The following is a 24,030-nucleotide window of genomic DNA, read 5'->3' as shown; positions in this document are numbered from 1 at the left end:
GGATTGTATGTGATGCAGGAACATCCAGCTAAGGGCGCCATGACCAGGTGTTGGTCTCAGCTGAGGAGGAGAGGTCATCAGCAATTTGAATTTCATTTGTGTTTGTTAATTAAGAACAATATTAGGAGCCTATTTTATGTTTTGTTTCTATTTGTTAGTGAGTAGTTAGGGATAGTGCAGTTAGGGACAATATAGTCAACTAGAAGCAGTTGCAGACACCTAGTTGTCTAGTCCCTTGTTTAGTTTAACTTTCTAGTTATTTATTTAAGAAAAAAACAACAACAACAAAAAAGTAACAGGAAAGAAAATATTATCATTGTATTTTACAGAACGAAAGAATCAAAATAGCGAGATAGTTGACAACTGCATAACTAAACAAGCAACTACCAACAGTTTTCTTAACTGTATTGCAAGGAATTATAAAACAATTGTACACAGCATGGATGGGGTTCGTTCTTTTCTGGACAGAGAATAATAATACGAAACAGAGATATTTTCTTTTCATTATTTCATTTTCCTGCATCCATCTGAATGACTACTGTATCTCCTATAATCTAATTCTTGTTACATGCAATATAAGAACAGACAAACACTCTGTCAAATTCCTTCCTGAACAGAAGCAAGTTTCTGAATACAAAGTCAAGCAGAAGCATAACTATAGCCAAGACACAGATATACAAAATGAAGACAAGAACATAGTCCCTATGCACATTAAGAGGCTACAGAGGCATGAAGATATGCTACAGTAAATCATTATCTTCAAATACAGTTCCAACATTGAATACAAGTAAGAGATAACCCTGTGCACGATGATACAAAATTTATTTTTTTCATTAATCTTTCACAAATATCACAATAGTCCACATTGGGGTTTCAAATATGTAATTACAAGTTTAAAGCCAATGGTTTCGAAGGTGAGGAAACCCTCTTTTAGAAAAAGAGTAATAGGAAGAGGGTTAGGGTTTCAAACCCTTAAAACAAAGTTCTTTACAGCCCACGGCAAAATCCACATTACATAATCAATGAACCAGAAAACGAAATTTGTTCACAATCAAACACATTGCAACCAAACTAGGTCAAGTACAATAGAAACACAACCAGAAATCCTTTGACCAAACAGAGACAACAAGGAAAGATCCTACCGGTTCCATTCGAAGAAGAAGCCGAGGGAATACTCCAACTAGAGACTAGTGACCTACAAGGAGAATACGACAAGGTGTTAGCATCGTGGGTTTGAAGACTAGACAACAAACATGAAGACTGATAGAAAGGGAACGTGAATGTCGGATGAGCTCACCCTCTCGATAGCAAAGCTAGACAAGGAGAATTACAATTGACTGCGACCATCATTAAACAAGAACCTTGCTCGCAAGGACTCGAGATTGTTAGTGCAAAGAAAAACTGAGAATATAACTTTCAGCAGAGAGAGACATTCTAACTTGCCAAAGAAAACAGTCACTGGATAGAAGGGTCCCATTGAGGCCACGACCTGAACACAAGCATATGCAGACCCAAACAACAAATTATGTAACCATATAAGTAGCAGAGGAACTGTAAACTAACTTAAAGAACCAAAGAGCAACCAGAAAGAAGCAGAGAATATCGAGCCGTCCAAAGAAGAAGAGAACCTCACACAATTCAACCAAAGACTAGCAGAGCCAAGCTAGCCAGGGTGTAGACCAAGATATTTTTTTATGCGCAGCTATAACTTACCAACGGAGAATCCACAGTCGGCGCAGGCAAACATAGTTGCAGAACAGTGACAAACCCTCACAGAGACGCAGAGCTCACAACCAACAGTGCATAGTGAAAATGACCAGGAGAACCCAACACCCTAGGGTTTAGCCAAATGCAGGATGGAAGCCCGAGGCTTGGACATTTTTCCTCTCAATGTACAAAGACATTAATACAGCAATCAATTCCTAAACTAAAATATCTGCGCTAAACCCTTATCAATAATACAATTATTCTTAAATCATTGTAATCAACATTTATTTGATTAATTAAGGTTTATAAATGGGTTGGTCCCATCATAGTGGTATCAGAGCAGGATTTAGAATTGGCTTGAGAAATGGAGGTAGGAAGACGAGGTCATGGAAGAGGTGCTCAGAGGATAGCAGAGGAAGGATTGTGGGAGGAGATCAGGATCCTTACTGCCCATTTGGAGGCAGTTGAAGTAGGGAGAAGAAGGGATCCAGAGGTAGGAGATGATAGTGAAGAAGAAGCTATAGTGACAAAAGATGGATCAGATGAAGAAGGCCTAGAGATGAGACTGTTGAGGTCGGTCTTGTTGGCGAGGAGCAAGCCCAAACCAAAACTCCAAAATTATGACGGCAACTTGTCCACAAAAGTTCTGTTGGACTGGATCAGTGAGCTGGACATGTATTTTGAGTGTGAAGAGGTCAGTTAAGACTAGAGGGTCAAGTTCACTGCGAAAATGTTGAAAGGACACATAGCCGTATGGTGGGACAGTGTCCAAATAGAAAGAAGGAGATTGAACAAGTTGTTGATCAAGAAATGGTAAAGGATGGTGGCCAAGTTAAAAGGTAGATTTTTGCCTAAGGATTACCAGATTGCACTACACAGGCAAGTGCAGAATCTAAAGCAGAAAGGGATGACAATAAGGGAGTACACTGAAGAATTTTACTGAGTGAATTTAATGGCCGATTATACAGAGGATACCCTAGAGAAAACCGCCAGGTATGTAAATGGTTTGAGATTAGAAATATTAGATGAAATTAGTATTCTTTCTCCGGACAACATCAAAGAAGCATATCAAAGTGCTATGAACTCAGAGGAGAAGATCTCCAGGAAACAAAATGCTAGGAGAGGATGGGGAACTGGCAGAGGAAGAGGACAGTCTTATGGCAGAGGGCGAACTGCTAGCAGTTTCAAAGCTTCTGGAATAGTAGAAAAAGGTGACAACAAGATAGGTTGTAGGCCATAGTAGCAAGACAGGGGAAATGGCCAAGGCAGAGGAGCTAGTTATCAATGTTACAGGTGCCATAAGTGGGGGTACAAATCTTCTGAGTGTCCTAAGGTGGAACAAGTTGGACAGAGGGGTGCATATGTCACACAGCCAGAAGAAGCATAGGCACCTCCCTAAGAAGCAGAAATGTGTTAGAAACAGGGGAAGCCTTAGTTTTGAACAAGGTGTTGCTGAAACCAACCAAAGAAACAACTGCACAAACTCAGCAGAAAGCTTTGTTTCAGACAATTTGTAAATCACACGGTAAGTGCTGTAAGTTGATTATTGATAGTGGGAGTACAAATAACCTGGTAGCCACGGAGATGGTGGAAAAGTTGGGGTTGAAGTGATTGAAACACCCCACTCCTTATAACGTATCATGGTTGCAAAAAGGACATCCACTGTTGGTGGATGAGCAGTGGAAAGTGGAGTTTCATATCAGCAAATATAAGGATAAAGTCATTTGTGAAATAAAGCCGATGGATGTATGTCACATACTACTAGGAAGGCCATGGCAGTATGACAAGAAAGTGGTACATGATGGGAAGAAAAACTGTTACAAGTTTGTCAAAGATGGGATCAAGAACATGCATGTGCCCATCAAGGAGGAAGAGACAGCGGGGACAAGTGAGACAAGAGTGTTGTTAATGAGCGGAAAATAGTTTTTGAAACAAGTTGAAGATAGCAAGGTGAGCTATGCTATTGTAAGAAGTGCAAAGACAATGCTGCTACACATAGAGGTGTTAGATTTTCCCACAGAAATTCAACAGATGTTGCAGGAGTTTAGCGATATAGTGGTGGATGACTTTCTAGATAAATTGCCCCCTAAAAGGAGTATAAGTCATCATATTGACTTTATACCCAGAGCAAGTTTGCCAAATAAAACAACATATCAAATGAGCCCTAAAGACAATGAGGAGATTAGAAAATAGGTGCAAGAATTGCTAGATAAAGGGCTGATAAGGGAGAGTTTTAGCCCTTGTGTAGTTCCAACAGTTCTCTCTCCCAAGAAAGGAGGAGAATGGCGAATGTGCACAAATTCTATGGCCATCAACAAGATCACCATCCGGTATAGATTTCCACTGCCACGGATGGATGAAATGATGGACTGCCTAACTGGGGCAGCATATTCTACCCAAGATTGATTTAAATAGTGGGTATCATCAGATTCAAATCCGCGAAGGGGATGAGTGGAAGACGGCCTCCAAGACTTACAAGGGACTGTATGAGTGGCTGGTAATGCCATTCAGACTGAGAAATGCACCCAATACCTTTATGTGTTTAATGAATGAAATGCTAAAAGAATACATTGGGAAGTTTGTGATAGTGTAACTAGACGACATATTAATTTTCAGCAAGACAAAAGAGGAACACTTTTGACATGTTCGAAAAGTGCTGGAAAAATTGCAGCAGAATAAGCTGCTGATAAATCTGAAAAAGTGTACTTTTCTACAAAAATAGTTGGTTTATCTGGGTTTTGTGATTTCAGAAAACAAGTTGAAGATGGACCCATAGAAGATTGCAGTGATAGTGAACTAGCCATGCTCGAAAAGCTTATTTGAGGTATGTAGTTTTCATGGGATGGCGTGTTTTTACCGAAATTTTATAAGAAATTTTAGCGAAATATGAGCACCTATCTCTGATACTATTAAGAAGGCAAGTCAGCCTTTTCAATGGACTGAGGCAAAAGAAAAGTGTTTTCAGCTACTGAAGAAGAAGGTCACAGAGAGACCAATCCTGAGATTGCCAGATTTTAAAAAGATTTTTTAGGTTTGTTGTGATGCAAGCGGTATGACTATTGGAGCTGTACTTAGCCAAGAGGATAAACCTGTTGCATTTTTCAGCGAGAAGTTGAATGAAAGCAGGCAGAAGTATTCATCCTACGACAAGGAATTCTATGCTATCGTCCAAGCACTGAAGCATTGGAGACACTATTTGCTGGGGAATGAATTTGTTTTGTTCTCAGATAATTCTGCATTGCAGTATGTGATGCAACAACACAAGTTGAATCACAAACATGCTAAATGGGTTGAATATTTGCAGAGTTTCACCTTTGTGTTGAAACACATCAGCTGGTAGGCCAACAAGGTGATGGATGCATTGAGTAGAAGAGCCTTACTCTTATAGGAGAGTTCTATACAAGTGTTGGGCTTCGAGCACTTGAAAGATTTGTATCAGACACAGATTTTAAGGAGGCTTACGAAGTGTGCCAGAATCATTTGGTGAGAGACAATAGTCCATGGTTGGACTATAATTTGCTGAGAAGTTTTTGTTTAGAGGAGGACAGTTATGCATTCCTGACTACTCAATGAGAGAGAATATCAATTGGGGGAAGCACAATGGAGGTCTAGCCAGACACTTCGGCATAGACAAGACATTAGAGTAGCTCAACCATTTTTACGTTTGGCCAAAAATGTGAAGGGATGTGTAGAGATTTGTGACCAGATGTAAAGTGTGTTAGTTCGCAAAAGGACGCAATCAAAACACGGGACTTTACACACCATTTCCCATTCCAAGTAGACCGTGGGACTCAGTCAGCTTGGACTTCGTCTTGGGTCTACCAAGGACACAATGGGGTTATGATTCGGTGATGGTAGTAATGGAACGATCTTCAAAGACGGTGCATTTCATCCCTTGTAGAAAAACCAGTGATGCCACTCACGTGGCCAACTTGTTGTTTACAGAGATTGTCAAGCTACATGGTTTGCCTAAGTCTATTCTCTTTGACAGGGATGTGAAGTTTACAGGGCACTTTTGGCACACCCTGTGGAAGAAGATGGACACGTAGTTGAGTTATAGCTTTGCTTATCACCGGCAGACCAACGGGCAAATAGAGGTTGTGAACAGAAGTCTGGGGAACCTGCTACAAAGCTTGATTGGTGAAAAATCGTAGATGTGGGATCGAGTACTTGCCCATGCAGAGTTTTCTTATAACGACTCACCTAATCGCAACATAGGTTGTAATCCTTTTCAGATCTTATATGGGATGCATCCTTGCGGAGTGCATGAGTTGAGAGATCTAGGATAGCAGGAAAGGAGAAGTGCTAATGGGGAAGATTTTGCTAACGCAATGAAATATTTTCACGAGTAGGTGAAAACTAAATTGCAGGACAACAGTAAAAAATATAAGAAGCAAGCAAATTTGAAATGGAGAGAAGTGCAGTTTAATGTGCGGGATGAAGTCTTCACGCTTTGTGCAAGGAACGCTTCCCTAGAGGTACATAAAACAAGCTGAAGTACAAGAAGATAGGTCCCTGCAAAGTCCTCTAGAAATTTTCAGTGAATGCCTATGAAATATAGCTGCCACCAGAAATAGGCATTTCACCCATATTTAATGTAGCAGACCTGTTTCCATACACTATTGGTTTATAGGAAGACATTACCACACAGCTTACATGGGACACCTAAGATGGAAGTGAGACTTGGATGAGACAAATTCCTTATGTTCAACCCCCCAAGATTGAGAGGATCCTCGATACTCAGGTGGCCAAGCGAACTCGGTAGAAAGAGTATTTGCAATATTTGGTCAAGTGGAGGAACCATCCTATTGAGAACAGTTTGTGGCTTGATGCCAAGCAAATAGAGCAGGTAGGTTATTCAGTCAAGAAGCTCATGGACCAGAGTTATGAATTTTTCTTACCCCGGGACCCTGATGCAGGAGCATCTAGCTAAGGGCGCCATGTCTAGGTGTTGGTCTCAGCTGAGGATGAGAGGTCATCGACAATTTGAATTTCATTTGTGTTTGTTAATTAAGAACAATATTAGGAACTTGTTTTATGTTTTTTTTCTATTTGTTAGTGAGTAGTTAGGGATAGTACATTTAAGGACAATACAATCAGTTAGAAGTAGTTGCAGACACCTGGTTGTCTGGTCCCTTGTTTAGTTTAACTTTCTAGTTATTTGCTTTTAAAAAAAAACAACAAAGTAACATGAAAGAAAAGATTATCATTGTATTTTACAGAATGAAGGAATCAAAATAACGAGATAGTTGAGAACTGCATAACTAAACAAGCAACTGCCAAGATTTTGCTTAGCTGTATTGCAAGGAATTATAAAACAATTGTACACAACATAGATGGGGTTCGTTCTTTTCTAGACAGAGAATAATAATATGAAACATAGATATTTTCTTTTCATTATTTCGTTTTCCTGCATCCATCTGAATGACTACTGTATCTCCTATAATCTAATTCTTGTTACATGCAATATAAGAATAGACAAACACTCTGTCAAATTCCTTCCTGAACAGAAGCAAGTTTCTGAATACAAAGTCAAGCAGAAGCATAACTATAGCCGAGACACAGATATACAAAATGAAGACAAGCACATAGTCCCTGTGCACACTAAGAGGCTACAGAGGTGTGAAGATATGCTACAGTAAATCATTATCCACAAATACAGTTCCAGCATCGAATACAAGCAAGAGGTAACCCTGTGCACGATAATACAAAATTTATTTTTTTCATTAATCTTTCACAAATATCACAACAGTCCACATTGGGGTTTCAAATACGTAATTACAAGTTTAAAGCCAGTGGTTTCGAAGGTGAGGAAACCCTCCTTCAGAAATAGAGTAATAGAAAGAGGGTTAGGGTTTCAAACCCTTAAAACAAAGTTCTTTACAGCCCACGACATAATCCTCATTACACAGTTAACGAACCAGAAAAATAAATTTGTTCATAATTGAATGCACTACAACTGAACCAAGTTGAGTACAATAGAAACACAACAAAAAATCCTTCGACCAAGCAGAGACAACAAGGAAATACCCTCCTGGTTCCATTCGAAGAAGGAGTCGAGGGAATACTCCAATTGGAGAGTAGTGACTTGCAAGGAGAATACAACAAGGTGTTAGCATCGTGGGTTTGAAGACCAGACAACAAACATGAAGACTGATAAAAAGGGAATGTGAATGCCGGATGAGCTCACCTTCTCGACAGCAAAGCTAGACAAGGAGAATTAAAATTGACCACGACTATTGTTAAACAAGAACCTTGCTTGCAAGGAGTTGAGACTGTTAGTGCAAAGAAAAACTGAGAATATAACTTTTAGTAGAGAGAGACATTTTACCTTGCCAAAGAAAGCAGTCACTTGATGGAAGGGTCCTATTGAGGCCACGACCTAAAAACAAGCATATGAAGACCCAAACAACAAGTTATGTAACCATATAAGTGGCAGAGGAACTGTAAACTAAATTAAAGAACCAAAGAGCAACTAGAAAGAAGCAAAAAATATCGAGCTGTCTAAAGAAGAAGAGAACCTCACACAGTTCGACCAAAGACTAGCAGAGCCAAGCCAGCAAGGGCGTAGACCAAGAAAAATTTTGATGCATAGCTATAACTTACCAACAGAGAATCCACAGTCGGCATAGGAAAACATAGTTGCAGAATAGTGACAAACCCTCATAGGGACACAGAGCTCAAATGCGGGATGAAAGACCAAGGCCTCGACAGTTGTCCTCTCAGTGTACAAAGACATTAATACAGCAATCAATTCCCAAACTAAAATATCTGTGCTAAACCCTGATCAATAATACAGTTATTCTTAAATCATTGTAATCAACATTTATTTGATTAATTAAGGTTTATAAATGGGCTGGTCCCATCAGTATGAGTGGTTGGTTATGCCTTTTGGCTTAACTAATGCTCCTGCTACTTTCATGAGCATAATGAATGATGTACTCAGACTTTTTATTGACGATTTTGTCATTGTATATTTAGATGACATTCTTATATTTAGTAAAACACGGGAAGAACACTTGAAGCATGTAAAGCAGACTCTAGATGTTTTGAAAAGAGAAAATATTTATGTTAAGCTCTCAAAATGTGAATTTGGCAAAACATCTTTGAATTATTTGGGTCATATTGTAAGGGGTGGTGAATTGAAGATAGATCTCTCTAAGGTTGCCATCATTGTAAACTGGTATAAACCCAAATCTACTGCTAAAGTTAGAAGCTTCCTAGGAGCAACACAGTATTGGAGAAAATTTAATTCTAACTTTTCCTTGATTGCAGCTCCCTTACATGCTTTAATAGGATTGACCAAGGTGTTTCAGTGGGAAGGCAAACAACAGAAAGCCTTCGACACCTTGAAAGAAAAGATTAGTACAACACCAGTACTAGCACTGCCCGATCTTCAAAGACCATTTGAGATTGAAATGAATGCTAGTGACTATGCCATGAGAGCAATGTTGATGCAGCACGGTAAACCCATATCTTATCATTCTGAGACATTTAATTCTGCAGTAGTTAATTATCCCACATACGATAAAGAATTGTATGCATTAGTATAGAGTGTGAAGAAGTGGAAACATTACCTAATGGAAAAAGAGACAATTATACATATTGATCATCAACCACTTCAATATTTTCACTCACAAACTAAGTTGCAGCAATCAAGACACTATAGGTGGATGGGTTTTCAACAACAGTTTCATCTTGTCATCAGATATAAAAAGGGCATACACAATAAAGTTGTAGATATGTTGTCCAAACCAATCTTAAATGCATCTACTATACTTAAGCATAATTCAATATTGCATGAAAGCTACATTGAACAATATGCTTAAGATATAGATTTTAAAGATGTATATGCAACTTTAAGCCATGGTAAACAAGTAGAAGAATTAGATTATCATGTTAAGGACCAACTCTTGTATCATTTTGGAAAGTTATGCATTCCACAAACTAAAAGAGTAAAGATAATTCGAGAAGCGCACACTTCTCTAATATCAGGTCACTTTGGTGTAAGTAAAATAGTTGCACAACTGCAAATACTTTGTTATTGGCCAAAAATGCATGAAACAATTTCTAGATATGTAAAAGGGTGTACCATGTGTGTGAAAAGCAAGCCCAACAATAGAAAATTAGGCTTGTACACTCCATTACAAGTTCCTTCTCACCCTTGGGAAAGTGTTACCATGGATTTGGTTGGGGTACTGCCTAAATCTAGAAAAGGTCATGACTATTTATATGTTATTATGGATAAGTTCAACAAAATGTGTATTTTAATACCCTGTAACAAACAAATTACAGCTGAACAAACTGCAAAATTGTTCTTTCAGCATGTATGGGTTCATTTTGGATTACCCACTTCCATTATATTTGATCGAGACTCCCAATTTGTTGGGAAATTTTGGTCAAGTCTGTGGTTATTGATGGACACCAGACTAAAGAAGAGCACAACTTTTCATCCACAAACAGATGGCCAAACAAAAGTGGTCAACGGGACAATGATCTAGTTGCTCAGAGGCTATTGTACCAAGCATCCCAAGCTTTGGGATGAACAACTATGTTATGTGCAGCATGCTTACAACCGAGCTAAACATTCTTCTACACAAATATCTAATTTTGAGCCCTGTTTTGGTTTCACACCAAGGTTTCCCTTGGATTTTGTCCTTGGTAAAGACATAGCGGTTGATGGAAACAACGATGTGGACAAGGCAACCAAGTTCATTGAACAAATCCAAGAGATTCACCGAGCAGTATAGGAAGAACTGGAAAGGAGCCAAGCTAAGTACAAGGCAAGGCATGATAAGCATCAAATTGAGAATATTTTCCAATTTTGTGATCAAGTTTGGCTGTATATTAGCAAAGACAGAATGCAAGGTGAAGGTAAGAAGCTGAAGCTGATAAGGTATGGACCTTTCAAGATACTTGAGAAAATTGGTGAGAATTATTTTTGCCTTGATTTTCCAACTTACATGCACATCTATTCAGTTGTTAATGCAGAAATATTGATACTATTTGAACCTTCATTGGTTGAAGATCCCGAAGAGCATAGTCAATTGCCTTCTATTGATGAATTGTTGCTTGAATATTTCAATGAATTGCAGGAAGATATAGTTCTTGACAGGAAGGTGAGAACTATGTGCAGAGGGGATGTTGAGTACCTCAGGATTGAGCTCAAAAGTTCAAAACCAAGCAATGCAACATGAATAGAAATTGGGCAAGCGAGTAATTTATACCCTCACTTCATTGATGCTTAAAAACCAACTTTTGGTGGTCCAAAAGATTTTTTAGTGGGAAGGCCGTGATTCTAATTCGATCCTAGAACACTCTAAGTTTTCATGAACCCTTAAAATTATGCCAAAGTTTCAAAGTCTTATAAAGATCAAGCTTATCAGATATATCCTCGAAAACTGTTGTAATTATTGATTAGTGCGGAGCAACGACGACCCTCAGTCAAGCGTGCAAATAGTTGGCCCATGGTAATGCCCGCTGCCACAACTTAGCAAAACCAAAGGTCAATTTAAGAAATGGGGGTAGTTTCTGATATGTAATTAGTGACAAGTCATTAATCGTATATAACCGGGAAAACCTCTCAAAGAAGGAAAAGCCCCGAGCGCCAAGACTCGAAAAGTTATAAAATGTAATGGATATCGTGCTGATTCCATTAGAGGTAGGGTCCCACAAAAACCGGTAGAATATCAGAAGGGCTTCGAGTGGTAAGCAGTTTCAACCAAGTCCTGCCCAATGCCACACAAGGGGTATAATGTGTCCAACAAAAGAGAGAGAAAACCACTCACGTCAGACGACTAAAGGTCATGTCACTTATCCACCTGATATGGGCAATGACCGTTGGATCTGGAGGCTCCAGATCAATGGCGGAGATGCGTTCCAATGGGTGACCGGATTTGACGAGGTAAAGAAGCAAAGTTTTATAAGATTTGAAGTCCGAGGTGGATGATGCATTGGCAAAAGGTCATGTTTCGTAGGAATTCTTGGAGTTAACAGAATAAACAATCATTTTGAAAATGTCCAAGAGAACTGACACTTAATTCATTACGAAATAGGTGGCCACCTCCCTGTGAGGTGTTATACAGTGAATATTACGCAGAACAGAGGGATTCAGACGGACAGAGGTAGGGAAACCCTAGTTTCCCTCATAAAAACCCTAGTTTCCCTCATAAAAACCCTAGTTTCCCTCTTTATATATGTGCACATGTCTCCTCAAATCTTAGACCTCATATACTTCCTTCATTGGTTTATGGAGCTATACTTTTGAATCCATCAAAAGATGTTTCTTACCTTCTTTAAATCCTTCGCTCCTCTAGTCTAGGTCTGCAGCCCTAATCTTGGTGTTTGTGAATCACGAAGATGCCCATAATTATGCTTTTTATTTCAGTCTTCAAATATTATGAATCTGGTGCTCCTTTTGATAGATTTTGAAGTTTCTTGTTCTCCAAAAAGTGATCTTCTAGCTGCCTTATTTTACTGACTTTAACTCTGATACATTATTGAGAAATACTTAGGGGAACTTATTGTGTTGGTTTTTGTTAGCTTGATATTTTCTTTTGTCATCATTTTACTTGATTGATTAAATTCTTCTTCTGCTTATTATTATTGTTTTCTTAATCATCAAACAACTACTAAAACATGAAGATCATCAAAGACAAATGGACACCATCAATGCTAAAACTTCTCTAGAGAGGAAAACCCAAACAAATCTCATCTTTTCTTCATGAACCAAAACAAATGAGACAAGTAAGACCTTTTGACCACTAGTATGACCTCATCCAATCCACCAAGTCAACTTCCAAAGAAGACTATTCAATATCTCCAAAGTCAACAAGAATCCATCTCCAATATCCACGTCAAATGGATTTTTGACCTCCTATGTAACTTCTGAAATTCTTGCCTTGTATCTTTAGTCCCATGACTTTCCACATTTTCTTTAGTCCATTCAGACATGTGGATAGAACCAAGAATAAATTTTAATTCTCATACACTTCACTAGACTTGTTTCTTCTTGTAATAAAGTAAACCTTCCTTTCAGAGCATTTCACACTTGTTTCTTCCTTCAATTGCATATTGAATTACTTCACGAGATGGATTTCATACTAACTCAAAATCTCTGCTTAACTATAGCCTTTTATGTGGTCAAATCATCTTTACTGGAGCTGACATGCTTGATGAGGAAGTAGACTTGGTCGAGGAGGAACTAGATACATTTTCATACACATATACTTTTCTTTCTTTGACATAGAGAGCCCAAGAAGGGTCTAGACATATACAATCACTTATGACTCAACCTTAAAAGCCTTCAATGGAGGATTGAAATAGAAACAAAAATACATAATGCATGAAACCCGTGCTTATAAATAAATTTTCTTTTATAAAAAAATTATTTTCTTTCTTTTTCCAAATATATTACATCATGACTCAAATACAATTATGAAGACCGATGCTCATTACATTTCTCAGCAATTGCTTGGATTGAAATTCTGACAAATAAATATGAAGCCTTCGGGAAACAAAAATTAAAAATATTCTTAAATATAATATGGAGTTTCTTAATCTAATAATATTATTCATAGTCACAAAAATAATGTTTGCTAGTCACCAATAGGCCATAGTATTTCTCAGAAGTAATCGTTAAGTGTTATGAATGTTTTAAAAATAATTAAAAGCTTTTGCACAGATAAACATAAAGTGTTCACCCACCTGATTTGCCAACAAAAGGAATGATCTTCTTAAGGTCTTCTGGTACCATCATATTCTAGTATGGACATATTGATCGATGAATTTTAATCTAGTTTTCAATATACATCAAACAATTCAATATTTTCCATGAAAAATCTCTCTTCTATGACGGAATTAATAAATTGTCATTGAAGATAAAAGTGATCAGATCGACAACCCATGGTTTACTCACCTGGAAATTAAGTATTCTCTCTGGCATAAGAAAACATCTATAGAGAGGGAACATCATCTGATGATGATCAAGCTACTTATCTAGACAATTCCTATGAAATATATGATCGCAATTACACAGTTCTTTGATATGCTCCTTTTCCTCAAAGGAGTTCAAGTAGACAACACACATGAGATCATTCCTTATTGATTCACATAATCTCTCTGCAAACTTCTTGAATGTAACGATAAACAAGCTGTGTTTAATTGTCTAATTGTTCTTAATTGTATAATTTAGTCCGTTTTTATGATTTTCTTAAAGTTTGGCAACATGAGAAGTATCATTAGGTAAGTTTTTTGATACCTCTGTACATTTTCCAACCATTTGATTTATATAAATGTGCTAGTAGCAATTGTATTTTTATATAATTGTGAGAAAATCATACAAAAGTAAATCAACTACTACTATCCAGGAAATTTTAAAGCTTGTTGAAAAATACAAAGGAAACCATAGAGGGAGGAAAATGATGTCATTGAATTAAGTACAAGTGTAAAAAATTCAAGGAAAATCAACTACTACTTCAATAAAAATTATGAAATGACTTTAACATTTCAAAGATAACTTAATATAAAACTTTTAAGGAAATAGTGGTACTAATTATGTGTAGGTGTGAGAAAGTGATGTAAGAGGAATCATCCCATACAATGTCAAAGTTTTATAATGGACCACTTCTACACATTTTTCATGAATCACATGATTATACAAAAAACCCAATATAACTATGACCTATATCATTTAATAATGTTAATCAACTATGCGCAACAAAAATTGATAAATCATTTCTTGTAAATAAACAATGATATCATCATATAAACATGATAAATTAAATGTGGAGACTTGAAGGTAAAAAAAACTAACAATATGCTTAACCCTTTTTTTATTCATTAATCATTTGCTACATAAATATTACAAATCTAGTCTCATTGGCCTCTTCATCTAATTTTCAAATATCCTTGCTTTGCCAAACCAAAGACCATTGTAATGATTGGTGCCTGTGTAGGGTGTTGGAGCACCCTTTCAGCTGGAGCTGATAAAGTCAGGGTATTGGAGCATGGAATGATAGTTGGAGTTGATAAATGAGGGGGTTTGAGCCTCCTTCTAGTCGTTGATGGTAAACTAGGGGGTTAATGCCTCTTTCAGTTGGTGTTGTAAATATTGGAAGTTGGTGCTTCCTATTGATGTATTTTTTCAAGACATATATTAAAAGAATTTAGTGGTTTTCCCCTCAAAAAGGTTTCCACCTAGAAATTATTGTGTACTATTAATTTCATATGATTCTTATTTATGTTTTGGTATGATGCTAATGATATTTAATTCTCTAAAGTAAAAAATTAACTAATTGGAGTGAAATAATGATATACCCCATCTCAAAATTTCCAACATAAACAAGTTGTGTGACATGCCTTCAAGGACACCCACATAAAATATCACATATTTTAGAACTCTAATGCACATGGAGTCATTGACCTATGATCCATATAAAGAGGTATATTCAGAGAATAATGACTTCAAAGGGGTGTTTCTGTTGAAAATAGCAACAAGAAATGCTAAAAATAGAAATTATATAAATAACATTGCTATAAATAGCATCTCAGGTTCTAGTGTTGGAAGTGGAAACAAGGAATGATAAAATAGAAATGTTAAAAATAGCATTGCTATAAGTAGCATTTCGGGATGGATTCCAGTTTTAGTTAGTCTCTGAACGAAAATTGAGAAGTAAAATTCGAATTTGTTCTTAACAGTTGTTTGATTAATAATTAATTAATTCATCTTGAGTTAATTAGTTGGAGAAAATCAAACATTAATTCTATGTGAAGACATGCATTAGTTTCTCCATTGATTGAGGAATTTATCCCTTAGTTAAGGAGATGAGGATGAGTTGTACTTTGAGTTGTAATTATTTAGCTCAGTTATCTAAGTTAAGTCCAGTTAGATTAGTTCTAACAATTTGTAGAATTAATTGTGAGTCCAGTTAGTTAATGCTTGCATCCATGTAATTGTTGTTCTCCAAATAACTAAATATTCTCTAATAAATAACTCATGCATGTCAGTTCATTCAGAGACCCAGTTGAAATCAGAGGAAGGGACAATGTACTATTAGTTGGAGGATTTTACCTATATAGGAAACTCATCCATGTAGAAGGAATTATCTCCTTCAGGATTGTGCAGTTACTACTGAGCGAACTCAGCAGTGTGAGGTGGGAATTCTCACAAGTGGAAGCACTGGACCCCAGGAAAAACTGCGCAAGGAAATAGAAGGCTTGGAGGGCAGAGGAGAAGGTTTGTGAGAAGCCTTTGACTGTCTATGAGTAGTAGAGGGACTATAATCTGGACTATTTTCCAGTTATATGATAATACAGAGATTGGGGTTTTAGGCTGAGGCTTTCCCTAGGATTATTCTTATGTGTTAATATGTGATTGTGTTCTCATTCTTAGTTATATGTGTTCTTATTGATCTTGCTCATATTTGATTAAGCTTCCACAAAGTTTGTTGTAGAAGTAGATCTTGTATTTTGTTTTAGTATATTGCATAATTTGTTGATCTACAGTGAAAACATTCTACATGGTATCAGAGTAAAGGTGATCAAAGAAGAGAAATATATACAAAAAGGGAGAAGTTTGAAGTTTGAGATTCCTGAATATAGAAATTAAGTTCTTATCACATCTCAATTTCACCAATGGCATTCAACGGTTTAAGACTCGAGTATGCCCTTGATGGTAGCTCGAATTATATAGCCTGGAAGGATTGCATGGAAGCAGTGTTGGAGGATAACAGTCTAAAGGACTTCATTGATCAAGAAGTCCCCAAGCCTGCAGCGGCTAATGCTACAGAATTAGTGGAATGGAAGAAATGTTTAGCTAGAGCAAGGAGAATCCTTCTGGAGGGAGTTCGAGACCACATAGTCTTGAGTCTCCATGGGAAGGAGACACCATTTTCAATGTGGAAAATATTGAAAGATCTATATCAGAATAGCAGTGATCAGAGAAAGTTGGCATTGAAAGACAAGATTTGGAAAATCAAGTGTGAAAAGTGCGACACGTCTCTACATTCCTGAACAAGCTCACCACCTGCAGGAATGAGCTTGGAAGTGTATGGATCACAACATCCGATGACAACATGGTTATTCTAGCTCTCCTCGATCTTCCTAAGAGCTAGCATAGCTACCAAGACTCGGTAAATAGAAGAGAGAAACTACCAGATTGGGAACGACTTTGGTCAGATCTGATGCAGGAGGAGATATGGAGAAGCACCAAGGATAGATCTTCTTCATCCAAGGAAATTGTGCCTTAGCGAGTAAGGTGAAGAAAGGGGAGGAGAAGGATTCTCATCCCAAATCGAGTTCTTCCCATGGTGGGAAGGAGTTTGACAAATCGAAAGTACGATGCTTTCATTGTCATGAGGTGGGCCATTTTGCTACAAATTTTCCACTAAAGAAATCCAAGATGGGACCCAAGGAAGAATATGAAGGTGAGGCATTGGCCTCATAGTTCGAGTTGGATTTCACCCTCTTCGCATGCATGGTTTCATCCATGGTGGGATGTGGTTGGTTTCTTGACAGTTGAGCCTCATTCCACATGACCGTTCATAAGAGTCTGTTTAGTACCTTGGAGGAGAAAGGCCTCAAGATACTCATAGCGATGGGTAATGATGAAAAGTATAGTGTTTCAGGTGTGGGCACAATTTCTTTTTAGAGGCAGATGGAGCTCACATTACCTTGACCGATGTCAAGTATGTACCAAGACTAAGGAAAAATTTAGTGTCGATTGCAATGCTAGAGGACAAAGGCTATGATGTAGTCTTCGGTAAGGGAAAGGTTTTACTTTGACACATCACCACTAGATGGGTGAAGCAGATCAGTTCATGAGTCAAGAAACTGTATTCTCTTGAGGTTCAAGATGCATGCAAAGCCTTGAGGAGCAAGGCAACTGTTGGAGACTTGGTGGCTGAGAGGAAGAATACACTACCTCTCAACATGCACCGCCAGACGAAGTCTTAGACAATTATGGAGAAGCCATGATTGGTGAAGTAGCTTCAGGAGGTTGTGAAGCAATGAAAACTAGAGAAGCTGAGAGGAGACTGAGTGGAGGCATCCACTCATGCAGAGACCTCCAGTAGGGGGAATTTCGAGCCAAGTGGGTAGAGGGATCACATGCATCCATACCACTAGGTAGGAGGTGGGGTGATGTGGAGTGACAGTCCCAAGAAGGCTGAAATAGGGGCAGGATCATTGAGGTACCCAACCTCTTTGATTAGACCTTGCTATAGGAGCCCCGACGAGGAGTAGCAGGACTGGATGAGTGGGTAGAGATAGATGCAGATGGAGCGACAGAGGAAGCTTCAACATCAGAGGATTTTTCTAGCCCAACAGAGAGGTTAGTTGGGATATTTTTTGTTTCTAGAGTTGCTGGAGCAACAACACTACAGAGAAGTGTTGCATGCAGAACATTCCAAAGGTTTAGGATCGGGTTCGAGTTGAATGCCTTTCTTGTTGAGAGGGAGTGTTGAAAATAGGAACAAGAAATGCTATCAATAGCATTGCTATAAATAGTATCTGAGGTACCAGTGTTGGAAATGGCAACAAGGAATGATAAAATAGAAATGCTAAAAATAGCATTGCTATAAATAGCATTTGAAGATGGATTCCAATTTTAGTTAGTCCATGAACTAAAATTGAGAAGTAAAATTCAAATTTGTTCTTAACAATTGTTTGATTAATAATTATTTAATTCATCTTGAGTTAATTAGTTGGAGAAAATCAAACATGAAGTCTATGTGAAGACATGCAATACTTTCTCCATTGATTGAGGAATTTATCCCTTAGTTAAGGAGATGAGGATGAGTTGTACTTTGAGTTGTAATTAGTTAGCTCAGTTATCTGAGTTAATTCTAGTTAGATTAGTTATAACAGTTTATAGAATTAATTGTGAGTTCAGTTAGTTAATGCTTGCATGCTTGTACCTACTACTCTCCAGATAATTAAATATTCTCTCATAAATAACTCATGCATGTCAGTTCAGTCAAAGACCGAGTTGAGATCAGAGGAAGGGATAGTGTACTATCAGTTGGAGGATTTTTCCTATATAGGAAACTCATCCATGCATAAGGAATTATCTCCTTCAGAATTGTGCAGTTACTACTGAGCCAAGTGAGCAGTGTGAGGTGGGAATTCTCACAAGTGGAAGCACCAGACCCCAGGAAAAGTTGCACAAGGAAATATGAGGCTTGGAGGGTAGAGGAGGGTTTGTGAGAAGCCTTTGACTATCTATGAGCAGTAGAGGAATTGTACTAAGAGTTTGATAGCTTCTGAGCTAAGGCTTTGTGTAATCCAGACTATTTTCCACTTGTACGATAATACATAGATTAGGGTTTTAGGCTGAGGCTTTCCCTAGGATTATTCTGTGTTCATGTGTGATTGCTTTCTCATTCTTAGTTATATGTGTTCTTATTGATATTTCTCATATTCGATTAAGCTTCTGCAAAGTTTGTTGTAGAAGTAGAACTTGTATTTTTATTTAGTATATTGCATAATCTGTTGATCTACAGTGGAAAAATTCTATAGTTTCAAGAGTTTCAGAGTCAGAGTCATGTGCACAATGGTGACAAAACCATTAACTACCATCTCTAGGACGAGTTACTCTATAGGTTGGATAAGTTATGTTTTCGTAAAGGTGAATGATTGTATCCAATTAGAGAGGCTCACACCTCCAAGGCTGTAGGAAACATTGGTGTAGGGAAAATAATGGCCAACTTGCATAGGTACATGTATTGGCCCAAGATGCAAGAATAGGTAGCTAGGCTCATAAGAGGATACATGCTTTATTGTACCAAGATTAGTGATAGGAAACATGGTCTAGATCATCCCATTACTACATATAGTAATAAACTTTGATGAAATAGTATGATAGTTTGGCTAAAATTGGCTATACCATCGAAAATTATAAGAATTAATTCATTTTTTATTTTATTTTATTTAAAACAGACCCACATTTGTTGGTATTATGCCAACATATCTCCACATTGTCATAATTACGATGTATTCTCCATATCATAGTAAGGAAAACAATATTCGACGATTATCAAAATATCAACGAAAATCCCCCTTTTGACCGATCATTTCTATTCGTTGAGCTATTAATTGAACGGTGGGTCACTTTTTGAGTAGTCAATTTTGAACTTGGTCAGTTATCGTCGAAACTATGATGGTATGTAAATTTATAAATATGTTTCTCTTAAGAGACGTTGTGACATTTTCACTATAACTACAATGGTTCTAAAAGGTTATGAGGCCTTTTATTGAGAAAGATATATATATATATATATATATATATATATATATATATATATCAATTACATTACAAAATATAATAGATCTTGTACACCACTCAATTTTATAACATAATCATTGCATAAATTTTTAGTGGGGAAAAATGTCAACAAAGATTATTAGGGGAAAAAAATCAAGGGGAAGATGGGAGATGTTACTTCCCTTATTCTAAATGTGTGGGCTTACATCATGTAAGAGTTTTAAAAGAAACAACTAAAATACATTGTAGGGAAACATGGGCACATTGAAGGGGGATTGAAGGAATATCGTTCCTTGGTTATCTATATATTCATTATTTTTGTGTTTATATTAATCGCATTTGTAAAATTTTATATTGTTATAACATTTATTATGTAGACTAATTTTGCATGATGCTATGTAATTATAAAATCAAGGTACCCCCCTGTCAATGCTCGAATGCCCCAAGTAGTAGTAGAAATGATGTTGTACAAGCTGAGGAGCATGAAGAAAATATTGAAGATCAAGTTAATGATCCTATGGAAGAAGTTGACAATAATAACATAGTTCAAGATGATGGTACAAATGAATTCATCCAAGACTTGTTCGCTCGATTAGTGAATGATCAAGATGAGGAAAATGATGATAATATTTTTTATGAAACTCTGATTAAAAAAGGCAATGACACCAATTTATGGAGGCTCAAGAGAAAGTCTTCTCTCCAGTGCTTGAATGTTAGTGAACTTAAAAGGTTTTTAATAATTTGTCAGACACTAGTATGACACAGATCCTAAGGTATATAATATGTTTTCTCACATATTATACATAAAGGTTGAGTTTTTTTTTTTTTTCCTTGATGAATGTGTAAAATAAGAATGAAATATTTACGATTAATATTATTTACATTAACTAGTGATTTTTTATGTTATAGATTGTTAAGTGAAATTATGTTAACGTCGCCAAATATTTTACCTTACCGAGATTTATATGCCAATATGAAATAAATTGGAATGGAGTGCCAAGCTATAGATGCATGTCCTAATGATCATATTATATATTATGGAAAACATGCATCGAAGAAAATTTGCCCATAATGTTAGAGTAGTAAATATCGAACCCGATCAAATAACAAAAAAAAGGTTCTTTGTCATTTTTCCCATAATTCCACATTTTCATTGATTGTTCATGTGTGAAAGCATAGCACAGTTTATGGATTACCATGCACAAAAGAGAACTAGAGAGGGTCTTCTTCAAATTCCTACAGATGGTTATGATTTAGGGAAATTGACGAAAAATGGTTGCCTTATAAAGATGAGCCTCATAATGTTAGGCTTTCATTGGTAGTTGATAGTGTTAAACCATTTGGAGGTCTCAAGTCTATTTACTTAGTGTGGCCAATTTTTGTTATAAAAAATAACCTTCCTCCTTAGATGTCATTAAAGAGGGAGCATATGTTGACAATGATTGTTCCAGGTATTTCTTTATAGTAATTTCTCAAATGCAACATTTTCATTTGTCTTGTTTGTTCCGTAATATGTTATATTTGTTTATTTACTTATATATATACATATCATGGTAGTAATTATGTGTAATTTCAAACAATTAGGTAACTTCCAAGTTAAGGACATGAATGTATATATCGAGCCTCTTATGAATGAGTTACTAAAGTTATGGGTCGACATCACTATGTATGACATATGTAAACCAATAAGGTAGAGGAAATTTCAATTCCATGGAATAATTGTATGAAAAATTCATGATGCTCCACGACTAACACATTTTTTTGGTAATGTTCTAATAGTTCACTTTAATAATATATAATTATTTGAAAATACAATGCATGTTTTTTAAATAATCACTTTACATAATTAACATCAATACATCACTTTATATAATTGACATTAATACATTATAGGAACTGTCGAGGTCACCTCAAGATAATGAGCTCCATCTCTATGTTTTCTAAGAAAATCCTTAGATATCATGTATAATCCCAATGAGACATCAATTAATGGATTATCATTGAATGTCGATGGATTGAAAAGATTGCAGTGAGCCAGTTGATGCCTGGGTGCAATAATGTGACCCATTACATACCTTGGTATATCTCTTTAATTATTTGTTCACATGGGTTTCCTTGTAACAGTGGTTGACATTTTATGTGTTACTTGAATGTTCTTTGGGCGAGGGGGGTGATGTATTTCCATGCCCAATCGAATCATCGGTTGGTGGGGCAATGGAAACATGACCTCCACCCCCATTTTTCCACCCTAGTCACCCCATCTATGGATAGTAAATGGTCTTATCGTTGAATAGTTTATTAATGTCAGTGAATTGCATAGAGCATAACTGTTGGGTTTCTATGTAGTCATGGGATTCATGATGACCATATAGATGGGATGGTCCATTGTGAGACTTTGATATTGGAGGGGGGTGCTAACACTTGCATAAAATGGTATCAAAGTAAGAGTAGCCTATGAAATGGGAAGAAGAAAATAAAAATGAGGAAGATAGTATTTTGTTAGTAGAGGATAAGATGGTGCTACATAAGGAATGTTTTTTGCTAAACTTGTTGGAAATGTAACTAGTTTCAATATTCATAATTGTTGTAGTACTCATTTTAATATGTATCCTATGTAACAAATAAGAGAATAAAATAAAAAGTTATTTGAAGCAGATTCTATAAATTTTTCTGGGTTTTCCCCTTGGAGGGTTTTTTTTCTTGCCTAAGAGCCTCATTTCCGTCTTCTCTATTGCTACTATATTTTTTCTTGATATTTTTTTGATGAAAATATCTAAATAAAGAACACAAGAAGACTAACTAAATTCACAACCAAATATTAAGGTTAAGGAAAATTGAAATTAATAGCTGCAACTTTACATTTTTCCAACAAAAATAAGAGAAGGGGAAGAAAGTAACATTCATGAAGTGTTGGACATGGAAGTTGTAAGATGTAGGAACAACAGGAGCCCATGGAGAAAGAAATGGTTGAAGAATGAAGAGTCTAAATATGGTTGAGGCTACAATGCTCTTTGGCTTGACAACTCAATGATCTTTGAAATTTAGACAAACAAGGAATTAAGGCTAGTTTTGTAATATTTATGTAGAAAATGATTAATAAATAAAGAAAAGAGGCTAAGCACATTGTTAGTGTTTTTTTCCCTTTGAGTCTCCATATTTAATTCATCTTGTTTATATGATGATATCATTATTTATTACAACAAATGATCTATCAATTTTTGTTGTGCATAAGTAATTAACATCAATAAATGATATATGTCATACATGTTGTTGGGGTTTTGTATAATCATACATTCATGAAAACTATGTAGAAATGATTCATTTTTCTTGAATTTCTCACATTTGTACTTAATTTAATGAATTGCCTAGATTTTTCAACTTATTTTAGAAAAACATAATAATAGTTTGTTTAGTTTTTTGTAATTTTCTCACATCTATACCCAAATTTATGATGACATAAACAACATTTACCACTAACGTGACTATATATATTAAATGATTGTTACGCATTGATAGTCATAGAAACACTTACATCATGATATATCTCAAATTTCCAAGGTTAAAAAAATTCATAAAAATTAACTAAACTATAACTTTATTTAAAATTATTACCATTAATTATAAAAATGATTGATGTATGAATTAAACATACATAAATTTAAAAAAATTAGGTAACAAAATTCTTAACCATGGATATTGGTCACCACTTTACCATGGAAATTCTTAACTTGTAAATTGTCTTTGTCAAAATACCATGAGCCAATACCATTGCTCACTAATACCACATTTGATCCGGATTTAAATAGGAACACAATAAATTATAGAGATAAGCATAAATACAGAGATAGAGAAGAAATACTACTTCATTTGATTAATGTAAAATACTGAAATATGCTTACAAATAGAAATGGAAATAAACTAGCTCGGGCGATGGAAGTTTATCTCTGAGGAGAGATGTGTCGGCTACATGCCTCTGAATTGTCTTACAATGAGATTCGAAGGCCTATTTATTGTTGAGAAAGAATGGAAAACCCTAAACATCCAAAATCTTAACCCTAGGA

This window comes from Pinus tabuliformis, chromosome 2_1 (genome assembly GCF_031772625.1).
Source record: "Pinus tabuliformis cultivar Carrire ecotype Pingquan chromosome 2_1, CPIR1, whole genome shotgun sequence".
Lineage (NCBI taxonomy): Eukaryota > Viridiplantae > Streptophyta > Pinopsida > Pinales > Pinaceae > Pinus > Pinus tabuliformis.
The sequence above is the reverse complement of the archived record's forward strand: the minus strand, read 5'-3'. Positions refer to the sequence as shown.